At 39.6% G+C, this 12,174-nt stretch overlaps 1 long non-coding RNA gene across 1 annotated transcript; it reads right to left on the bottom strand.

The window, feature by feature from the left end:
* Positions 1–3,894: 3,894 nt before the first annotated feature.
* LOC113478441 lies at positions 3,895–11,509 on the bottom strand. The gene is made up of 3 exons (XR_003398062.1): positions 11,420–11,509; positions 8,100–8,187; positions 3,895–3,991 (listed from the first exon to the last, which is right to left on the bottom strand). It is a non-coding gene; the product is annotated as an uncharacterized LOC113478441 (long non-coding RNA).
* Positions 11,510–12,174: the final 665 nt, after the last annotated feature.

Below are 12,174 nucleotides of genomic sequence, written 5' to 3'. Positions count from 1 at the left end.
TTTTTTTTTTCACTCTACATTTGTGATGGGTAAATCTCAAAATATTAGAGAAGTTTGGCTTGGATAACCAACTATATGTTTGAAGTTTACTCTGTGATTTTAAGAGATCATGGTCACTGCAACAAGTGTATGAATGATATGCCTTGAATTCGTGGTATTTGAATGACCAAAGACTTTGACATACCTCAGGAAGAGGAACAGCTAATAACTATTTCCCAGGGGCAATCAACATAGTTACAGTGCCCCAAAATTAAACAGGCCAAATGGATTAATTGGTTTTCAGAAGCATCAAGAGAAATGAGAGCTGAAGGAATCAGTGGATTCTACTTTGGAGCAGGACTCAAATGCTGTATCCCATGTAAAGCTTAAAGGCTGTGAATGCTATATAGATGGTGTGCTTCCAGAAATGAATCTGTACTCCTTGAATGGACATGTAACTGAAAGGCATGTATGTTGTCCTCTGGGCTGCAGAGTGCACTCTTAGCTCACCCTCCCTACAAGAGAGTGTTATTCTTAATGTGGAAACCTTAACTGTGATTCTTCACTGACATTTGGCACCACTTTAAAAACAACTTTCCACGGAGATAGATCAACTCCAGAATTGGCCTTGACTGTATTTTCTCACTGAGAAAGCAGACGGGAGACGAAAATCAAAGTTTAATCTTGTTGCATGCTTTACCAAAGCAAAATACAGTGACTATCTGGTATGTAGCATCTCTTTCTATTTATCTATAGTATGCCTGCATATAACTGTGACAAGTACGTTCTTGTTCTGTTTCCAAATATAATAGCATCACTCAAAATAGTTCTGCTGAACAAAACAAGTATCTCTAGTTTTCTTGTAACATTTCACATCAGTTAATATATTAGCTACAGACAACAGAAAGGCCTGACTAAAACTAGATTTGATGAAATTTTGCTTTGTCAGAAAAATTCTCATCAGGAGGCTCATGAGGATCCCTGTGGGTTGACAGCAAGAGACAAGCAGTTTACATGTGTTTGAGCTGTATTTGTGCACATCTCCACAAATCCAGGACATAAACATCTTGGGGCAGGAGTAGGGTAGAGGTTACTGACATTGGCCACAGGTATCTAAAGCAACAACCCAGATACTCCAGTTCTTTCATGCAAAGAAAATAATTTCTCTAGTGCAGGCAGAATAGGTGCTGAGCTCTTTGGAAGATCTGGCCTATAAAGGTGGTACAATTAAAAAAAAAACCCAAAACTGTTTTCTCAAATGGGTGGTATGAGACTTGGGGAATGAATGTTTGTGGAGCACTCGGACCCTGGTATGAAAAGGTGCTGTTAAAGTTCAAAGTATTATTGTTATGGCATACTTACTCAGCAAGGCAGGGAAATATCAAAGGCTTTCTTCTCCCAGCTGGCTCGGTCTTATCTCGAGGAACTGTTGGTGGGTGGTGATTGCTCTCAGGGACTGGTGATGACAGAGGAGTGAAGGCACTAACCTCGCCTGCAGAGCTGCTCTGGGCACCCTCCTGGATCAGCCAAGGCCTCAGTTCCTCCTCGGCGCTTCTTGGTGCGCACACACCCTGTTCCCAGAGAAAAGCCTGGAATGAAAACAGAGAGCTCTGACACCTGGCTAATGGAGGCACTCAGGCAAGGGCTTTCACTTGTGACTGGTACATTGGGAAATAATTGATACAAATTGCCTCAGACACTCAAGGCTGCTGGTCCTCCTTCCCACAGGCTATTTTTAGGCACAATTAGGCAGATAAAATGACACTGGAATTAATTTGTACTCTCTAATGTTTAGGCTTGCCTCTTTTTTTTATGCTTCTCTCTAGATATATGGTAAATGTCTGAATTACAAGAAGCAGATAAAGGGTTTTTTTCACCCCCCTCTAATAAAAGATATTCAAGCACCAAAAGACTTGCTCACTGCAGAACCACTTAGGGCTGATTGCAGGGGAATTTGCTCTCACCACCTTAAACCCAAAGCAAATAACAGTATATGAAATAACACATATTCTTGGCATCAGGCTGCAAGAGAGCTCCCCCAGGTCTGCTGCAATGCAAAGGCTAGCAACCCACCCATCAGAAGAAGAAAAAGTACAATTAATTAATTCATTATATAAATATTTTGGGTGGGGAGATATGAATCAGTTTATTTCTGTTTTATCATCATTACTATCAGCTGCTGGTTTTGCTAAGACTGAGCTTTTCAAAGCTTTCTTCTGTATTAAGAAGTCCAAATCCCCACGCTAAATCCCACCCTAAATTTGATGTTGATTGCTTTTGCAAGCTACTGTGAAACAAAAGCAAGGAGAGGAGTACAACTGGCGAGATAGTATTATTCACAGATGTTATTACTAAAATTTATGGACAAGTCATTCCCATGTTATTTGAACATAATTCATACCTTTGGATGAAAAGGAGACCCATAAATGCTCTCCAGTAAAGCCCCTACCTGTGTAATGCTTTCAAAGATAAGTAACTATTGTGGCTGCAATGGAAAATGCAAAACCTGGCTGCTGGCCTCCGTGGTTATTGCACTGCCACAAACTCCTCCGAGATCTTAAAGCTCCCAATCCTCTGGAATAGGCAAGCCATGAACCACACCTTCTGCAGCCAGGCTTGCAGGCTCAGAGGCCGGTGATCAGAAGGGTGAAATGTTGGCTGTGACAAAACCAACAGGAGTTTTGCCACTGACTTCAGTGGGGGCAGCATTTTGCCTTTGTAGTATAAGCCGATGAAAAGCTCTGCCTCATAATCACATTCCTGTGGCTTAACATGTAAGTGCGTGTTGGCTGTGTGGTACTGACTGCTCATGTGCATATTTCTCAGCCTGAAGGACATGTCAGTAATGCCACTTGCTTTGCCCCACGAGGGAAGAGAGGTAAAGAAGTTGGGTTTTTTGTTTTTGCCATGCGTGGGGCTTGTAGGGTCAGCTACCTCAGCAAGTCTGATGTACCGGAGCTTGATTGCAACTGAGTCTTCTGTAACCTGAATCTACTTGATGGTAGATGGTAATGAAATGGCATGTGTTTATAAGATAGGGGACTGCTGGTCCCAGGCTGGACTGGAACGGGGTCCTGGGCCATGGGTAGGGTCAGGGGAGCCCTAAGCAGGAACATCATAGCACGTTAGTGCCCACTGACACAAGGATCCTAACCCCAGGGAAACGTTTCATTTTCTGATGTGAAGACATCACTGGTTCATAGCATTTCAAGTGGAGGTAAGCCACAAGCTCCCCCTATTCTGATATTTTATATGTCACAGGCCCAACTTTTCACTCTAATACACGTACACATTAGTTCACATTAATATGTAAGCTCACATTAAATGCAATAATTTGAGTCTGACTACAGCGTACCTTCACATAAATGAAGATTTTAAAAGTATCTGTTACGTAGAAAAAATAATCTCAAAAAAGTCATCAGGAATGAAAATTTGTTCTGCATTAGTAGTTCCTTTTGTGGTATCACACACACTAGTTCTCCCTTATTTTTTTTCCAAATGTAACACATACATAACATCTGGGTTTGAGAGCTCCTTCTCCCCTGTATCTCCTAAACATGTCTCAGCTCTATGATGGCTGGTGACAGAGGAGTAATTGGGGTCTCCCAATTATGATCTAAAATCTGGGGCATAAAAACCTTAAAATATCACCAGATGCTCAATGTTAACTGCACCAAGGTGCGTTTATTTTAGACAATCCATGCTGTAACCTTACTTCAAAATAATACTACTGACATGAACAAATGTGTGTCCTAATTCATTGAAAAAGTCCTTTAAAGTCTAGTTTTTACACCTAAAGACTTCACAAGGTATTTGCTGTATTTCGTCTTCTAGAAGAGTTTGTATTTATTGTGAATGCCTGACTCATCACCTACTTCCTTAGCTGACATCTAAGCACCATGTTAGCCTTTGTGTCTTTGCCTGTATTGAACTCTGCTTTGCAGTAAAGGTTACGATGCCACCTCTTTGTTCAGTCCCAGTGAAGAGGCCCAGTAAGACAAAGATCTTCTCTCTGAAAAGAAAAAAAAACCAAAAAAACAAAAAAACTACAAAACCACAATATTTGTTAACAATAAGTTTTCAAAGACTCTCAGTAAACACTGGCAGCTGGTTTTCAGCAAGGACTCTACCAAAATGATGAGCCATCAGGGAAATACTGACCTTCCAATGCAGCAAAAATGATACTCTCACAGGCACAACACTGAGGCAGATTTGTCTTCTGTCCTTCTTTTCTGTAACAGATAGTAGATTCTTTAAAAGCCCCAGCTCTTAGCAGCTCCATAACAGGACATCACTACAAGGTTATTGCTTGAACACAACACGTGTCATACCTCTGAGAAGGGAGCTGAGATTGAGCATAAGGATTACTGAGGGCATTTAGCCTTGTGTTTTGGTATCAGTCCAGATTCAGCACTAAAAGCTGAATCTCACAAGAAGTCACTTCTCCATAGTCTTTCAAGAAGTCTTTGTAAGAAGGGACAATGGAGGGGAGAGGGAACAGAAAAAACTGCTGTAAACATCTGAAATGTTCAAAAATAAAATAAAGTAGCTTATCTGTAGTAGTTCTGTGATGACCCAATATATTTGTGCATGCAAGGTTTCTTGACTTTTCTAATAGAAATTACTCCAAAGGAGTAAACACTTTGCTTCAGTCTCATTTTGTAATGCCCATAAACATACCAGAGATGAAAGGTACCTGGTTGAATTTGGGTAAAAATAGATGGAATTTTGAAAAGCAGTAAGAAATGCCTGGGAAAAGTGATCTACATATGGTCTTAATCATGCCAATGGATAACCCCCACATTACCCTTTAAAAGGTCATCTGATAAACATCGAGATTGGGCTTTTCTCACAAACCCAACACCTAAAATTGCTCCAGGCTACTGTAATACAGCATGAGAAGTTAAATTAGAAGCATATATTTGGTAATAGCACCTCTGAGAGTGAGTCTTCAAAAGCCTGTGCCCCCATTAAAGGATTAGAAGACCAGCATACATATCAGCAACTATACTCCATCCAAAAAGAAACAAAACAGGAGACAGAAATCAACATTCTGTTCTGATTAGCTGCTTTGATTGATGTAAATTTCTTAATTACTTTTTTTTTTTTTTTTCACTACACAGCTGCAAACATACCTTTGGGGAATACTATGAAGAATACTACTGTGAAATAGCACTTTTAAGCTTTCCCTTATCTCTTGTGTGTCCAGTGGTGATCTTTCCAGAATGTGTGTTGATGAGGCACACAAAACAGCAGTCTCCAAGGAGCTGGTAGTCTAGGGTTCAGTTGTTTTCAGAAGTACTCACAGTACAAGTTACAGGCTTGGAGATAAAACCATTCAAGAAGAAAAATTGGGTTGTTAAATATTTCTGGAAATGTGAGAATTCTGTTTGAAACAATGGAAGAGGTATTAAAAATAAGCAAGATGAATTAGAATCAGTACATTAAGAGCAGTACTTTTGTATCTGAGCATCTTCCCTTATGCAAGCGAATCCATCCATTTTTCCTAAGGTTATCTCTCCCAAAGGCAGGCAATAAATAGGTCTGATTGTCTAAGAAATATGGATGAAGGCAAAGGGCACACCCTAAGGATTGAAGACTGGTTAAGAAATTAGAGGGCTTAAGGTGAAAGAAATTATCTGTATCAAGGTCATTGATGAGGTTAAGATATTTTTAAACTGTGGAAGAAACTCCTAACCAAGTCTTTTTATACTTTTGGTATTTTTTTTTTTCTTGCACCTGATTCAAAGCAGGACTTTCAGTGGATCTCTTCACTCAACTAAATAGAGGTCTGAATTATGCTAGCACTTATAAGGTTTTTTAAAAGGCTAGATGGAAATGGAAATTTGCTCCCATTTAGATAGCCTTCTGAAGCTAGACTGAAAATTCTCCGCATACAGGTTTTCATAAAATTTCCTATTTATTTCATTCCCACTTCATCTTTTCAGCTCATACATCAGCAAACAGTTCCCTTAGTGCTGGCTCTACAACTCTTGCCCAAGAACAGAAGAACAGGCTGTGCTGCTTCTCATTCAGATTTCATTCCTACCAGGGAGGATCTGGGGGAATTCAGGCTTAATTTCTGAGTCTGTTCACAGTGAGCAGGGCATGACAACGTGGCCTTGCTCTTTCACAGACACAGCGGCTCTGAACTCCTAAATTATCTGTCTCTGAAGTCCTAAGTAATCCTCTTGGGTTCTCCCCCCTGGACTTATGAGAGGGGAAGAGTAGTTCAATTAAATTTTCTTTCCCAGTTCCCAGTGAAGAGGGAACATTTCTGAACCCATTTCTTCAGTGTCTCTGTATTTAACAGGTCTTGCCCCCATGGACTCCTATCTTAAGAGCATACAAGCAGAAGCAGGCTGCTGCTGCAGGAATCCAGAAACTGGAGCTGTCAAGCCAAGTCTTATTAGATACCAAAGGGGCTAATAAAAGAATGGGTGTTTGTTGTATTTCTGTCAGGGTTGGTTGCTGAAAAGCCTAGAGAGAAGGATCCTGAGACACCTCACCTCCTAAGTTCCGATGGATGTATTTCTAGTTGATCAATCTCTATGTCTTTGTAGCTGAACTAACTTCCCACTTCAGGGTTTTGACAGCTGGACAAAGCAGGGTTTGAGCTGTGCCTTGCTTTAAGTAAGTGTAGAGAGATGTTTTCAGCCTGACCTTGCCAAATCAGTCCCTGGCTTGGGGCACTTGCTGAGATCCAGGAAAGATTTTCCCACTGAATTCCAAGTGGGAAAAACTAATTCTATCCACAATGATTTGATGGAGTATTGAAGTGACAAGCGTTTGGGGAGATATGAATCTACCTTATGTTTTGCAGAGCCTCTAGCTTCATAAAGTAGAATAATATACTTATACATGTTGATTTGGTGGTGGTGGAGATAGTTAAAAGCCGATTATAAAATATACATTTCAGAGACAGAAGGAATATTTTCAACTACACTGTGTCTGTGCTTATGGTTAACCTTCTGTATTAAAAAAGATAAGATTTGGCAAGAGCAACTGTGGGCTTAGTTTGGCTTTTTGCTCTTAAGTTCACATATTTTGTTAAAGTACATCAGATAATGAGATGTAAAAGCATACATACGGATATAACAGGGAGCAGCAGAATAGCACAGAAGCAACAAACAGAATAAAAATGCATAGTCACAGATAGCAAAAGCAAATCTTCCACATTTAAACACTTTCATGTGTTTTTCCCCTCTACTTGTTTATTCTTGTTCTTAAAACAGCTAATACCCAATTCAAGTCAATACCAAAACCAGCATTCAGGATTTTACCCTGGATCTACATGCCATATAACAATAGTTCTCCTCCCTCATTTGCTGCCCTGCTCTGTTTCTTCCCTCCAGTCAGAATCATTGCTGTGCTGAATAATTGTAATGCCACTGACTTTATAAGATCACTTTTGAGACCTAGGGCTGTTTTGTTTCATATATTACTTTGATTATTATTATTGTCATCATCAGTGTTGTCCTGAGAAAATATTTTACATGTGTCACATGTTAATGGTAAATACACTAACTGGTACTTCTTAGATACAATACCAACCTTTTTAACATAATGCAGAGAATTATTGCTCTCCTTTTGAATATAAACTCTTCTGCAATTTGCCTCTTAATAATAATAATAATAATAATAATAATAATAATAATAATAATAATAATAATAATAATAATAGAAGATTCTCAGGCCTCTATGAAGTGCAGCAATTTCTGCCACAGCTGGAGAGATGCCACATAAAGAGCTGACTTCATCATACCCATGTCCTCTTTCTCCTCCCCTCCATCTGGATGCCATTGCCCTGGGGGAGATGCCCAGGTAACATTGGCTGATGGTTCAATTGCTGCCGTTTTGGTCAATACATTAAGGGCTGAAAAAGTGAATTAATGAGGGCAAAACATAAACTAGAAAAATAAGGGCATATGTATCTGTTGGCTGCTCACAGGCCCAAACCTGTGGCCATTCTCCAAGGGAGTAGAAAAGGTGTAGATGACAGCAAAACATAAAGGTTTGCTCTTGAACCCTCTTTTCACCTGACAATATCTAACATTTGGGACTAAACAGGGCAAATATGAGCCAGGACTATGCAGTGGACAAGCAGCCATGCACCTTACCTTGTCTGTGTACTGCTTTGTACCAGTCTGGCTCCACACTTCTGCATTTACTGGTAATGTTCAATCGGGCACAATTGCAAAGACGGGCCTGGAATGAGTAAGAGAAAAATGAGCTGTCAAATATTGCATTTAGAGAACTTGGCAAAGCGTGTAAATAAGTTATGGTATTGATATCCTGACAGACTGCTCAGCCAGGGGAGTGGAAATGGAAAAAGAAAAGTCTATTGATCAAATAAATTAATTTCAAAATCTAAAAGTGGTTTTAATAGATTAATAGCTCCTTACACTAAATCCAAGCTTGCTCCCCTAGGCAAATCCTCAACTTACACATATGCTGAAATTTCTCCTCCTAAGCCAGTCAAGCCTTTCTGTTTTACACAGCGGGGAAGCTGTGACCCCCTGATTTCAATAACCATACTGTGTGTCAAAGGCCAGGAATCCTGGATTATCTCACAGAAGTCAGTTCCCAAACTCCCTACTGGCATATTAAGCAACAACATGTTCAAACAAAACAGTGCAAGAGAAAAGCAAAACTATCTCTTGCTGGTTGAGCACACCCTTAAATGTGTTTCTACCAGCTTCTGTGAGCAGCCTTTTCCTACGCAAGCCTTCTTTGGCTCTCAGAGATTTGGATATTTCATACTGATATAAGAAACCTGCTGCCACAAACAGCGTTTATTTGCCAGATTTTTATTAAGCTAGCAAGAAACAGCAGCCGTTATTGGGACTTTCACTGCAGCAGATAACCAAGAATAATATTCAGTAGAAAGAAATGTGGGCTCAAAAGATGCGGGCTGCACATCAAGGTCTGCCATTGACCTCCCGCACAACATCAGGCAGGCTGTTTCATGCCTCCTTGTTACAGTTTCCACAGCTATATAATGCAGATAATGATACCAAACTCCTTCGTAAAGTGCTTTGAGACCCACTGTGAGAAAAGTCTGTAAACCCCCCCAAAATATTTCATTAATAACTAACTGCAAGGATGATAATGCATGGAATGTGTGACAGGAAGACATTTAAAAGCCCAATGCAGTTCAAGTTAACAGAACGTCAATGAACTGGAAGCTCAATTCTCACAATTTTCCCTCTCATCTAATAAAATTTCTAAGATGGCTTTTTGAAGTCAGGACAACTGAAAATGGGATCACTAATTGCATCTAACTCATTTCTAGTTGGAAAGATTAATCACAGGAGCCAGATGGGTTTTTTTTTTCTGGCCCTTGACTGACTCATTCTTTCCATGTGGTCACAGAGGTAAATAGGATGTATTAGTGAGAATAACTCATCAATATCAATTCTGTCTGAATCGGACAAGAAAAAAATTAGTCCTTTGCTCTTTCTGAGCTTGATTCTTTTTCTCATTCGCTACTTTCAAATCCACTGTGCTATATTTCATTCCTACTGGAGCCACTTTTCCTACCTTATGACTTGGGAGTGGGTCTGTCCAGTGTGTCATTGGATGCTCAGACATTAGGTGGGAGAGAAGGTGACTTGTGCAAGGGGATTCTCTGCAACCTGGAGTTATTCCAGTAAACATGCAAACCTCACTGTTCTCCATCACAGATTTATATGTAATTGGGCTATGCGGAGGGTGGCTTTCAGCATGCTTTTACATGTGGTTTGGCGATGTTGAGTCTGTTTCACAGCTTGCTTTTACATGTGGTTTGGCTGCAGTGAGGCTGATTTACTGTGTGTTTTTACATGGAGCTTGGCTATGCTAACACTAGGGTCTGCATGTTTGGGATTTTACTACCCCTGTAGTAAGACAATGCAGGTCATAATACTGAAGAACAATTTAGATAAAGTGAGAAGTCAAAACCAACCTGGCACTGTTCCCTGTAACACCATAATAAAATACTCAAGCGCTACTATGCCCCAGCTTCCTGCATCATGACCAGAGAGCTGCTACCCTGACTCCCTGATTTGAAGTCGTGTGTTTTCTGTTTCAAATGCAGGGGATTAGGTATAAATCCATACCTCGATTTCAGAGGTGGGATCCAAATGGCTTCCAGCCATGTCAGCTGTTCTACTTTTGTGTGGGTTTAATGTACAGTCAATAATATATTACAAAGAAGATGTGAATTATTAAACCTTTTCTTACCCAGCCCAAATCACCAAATATAGCTATCTACAACCAATAATTTCTCCAGGCAGTTTCAGTTCCATAACTTTTAAAGTGACAAAACTCACAAGAGAGGCACTATTTTTCCCAGCTAGACCGTAACAGTCTCGCAGAAATCATTATTCCCAGCCTACACAAAACATGCTGGCAAACTTTAATGACTAACTCTGAAGTATAAACATGGAAGTGTTATTTTGATGTAAAGATACATGCATGTCTTTTGTATAACATTAGCTCCTTTTGAAGCTTTTGTCTACAGATTGACCCGTGCTAGCTGTAATAACCTTTGTCTGCATAATGTTAATCAAGTTAATTCCTTTTAGGGAAACAAAATTACTCACCAATTTTTCAGTCTGGCTCTTCTCACCCCTAGAAGAGAGTTCTACATCCCTGGGTTTCATTGCCTCAATCAAGATTCCCATTACCTGCATTTTTCTTGTTCTATACGTCAAATGCAAGATGGAACAAAAACCCTCCAGATTTCTCATCGTGTAACTCCCAGTACTGTTCTAATTTTGTCTTTCCTTCCTTTTATATGCAGTAACTTAGATTTACATGTACACAGGTTTTATATCAATTGTCCCATAACTTGTCTTTATTTTTCCCTGTCAGCTCTCAAAGGAGGGTAGATAAGGCTGGGAAGGAAGGTAAAGACAGAATTACAGTTAAACTGAATTCTCTTCCAAGAATCCACCTAGAGAGACAGATATCATTTCCAGATGCTATTGTAGGACTTTGCAACTTAACAGGGCATAAGGGTATCGCTTAAAACTTACAATCACGTACCAGGGGCTGAGCTGCAAAAAAAGACCAACAAATATAGCAATAAAGTACAGTAAATGCTACTCAATGCACAAGTTGTCTAGAAATAAACATGCTCAGCAGATCAATTAGAAAAAGCAGAACAAATCCTTTCACCTTTGCTCAGTTCTTGAAACCAAGTGAGTCACCATAAAACTCAAATATTTTATCTGTGAAAATGTATTGGAAACGCTCCACCCATCGATGCTTTGATACAAAGAAATAATTTCAAATTAGCTATTTTTAAATGCTCATCTGTATTAGCTCTTAGCAATTTCTGCTCTTTGGTAAGTGTTCTGCATCCAGTTACACTGCTGTGACCTGGACAAGGGCTGTAGCTTTCAAAGAAGTTGCATGACCAAGTATGGAGTCTTCTGAATGATGCTATATTTACCTTTTGTGTTTTACTTCAGCACAGCAAGTTTGCTAGTACCTCCCTTTCCTGAGTTCAGATTTGGTTTGCAGAATTTCCTCTTCCAGAACTGGAGGACAGATGATAAAAAAAAAATAAGTTTAGAGGAGGATCTTGCTTTGTTGTTGTTTGTTTTGGGGTTTGTGTTCCTTTTTAGACATTAATTCTGAATTCCAGGAAATAAAATTTTGGATGATCTGAAACCAAAAGACACAAAGATATTTAGAAATGAGCCATCCTTTTTCAGTTAACATTTATGGAATGATTTACAATTTCAGTTCAGTTTTCATGAACAGATGCAATGCCATAAGAAATTGTAACGGAAAGTGTATCTTGAAATTATGATACGCACTTTTTAGAAGAGATGCACTTTATCTCACTTTTCTTTCCAAATTTATTTTGTTCAGTGGAGTTCATGACTTACTGTGCAATGAGGGGATACTGGAATTTAACAGCTTTAACCATGTTTTATTTATCTTTGTAATCGTGTGTAAAGAGCCCGTATGAAGACACACACAGGTCAACACATGCACTCATAAAAGAGAGCAAGTAACACTGGCAAGGGAACCTGCAGTCTTCTCTTAGACCAAATTCCTGTTTAAGCCTCTGAAGGGTCAAATTAAGCTGTTTCTTATGTTAAAAAGATGGCACATGGTACCCCTGAAAGCAGAAAGGCTAAATATGACTTGGGGACTCAAACCACAAGCTAATGCTTTTCAAACCCTTCCACATGTTGG

Source organism: Athene cunicularia (genome assembly GCF_003259725.1).
Source record: "Athene cunicularia isolate RWA chromosome 3 unlocalized genomic scaffold, athCun1 chr3_part1, whole genome shotgun sequence".
Lineage (NCBI taxonomy): Eukaryota > Metazoa > Chordata > Aves > Strigiformes > Strigidae > Athene > Athene cunicularia.
The sequence above is the reverse complement of the archived record's forward strand: the minus strand, read 5'-3'. Positions and strand labels throughout refer to the sequence as shown.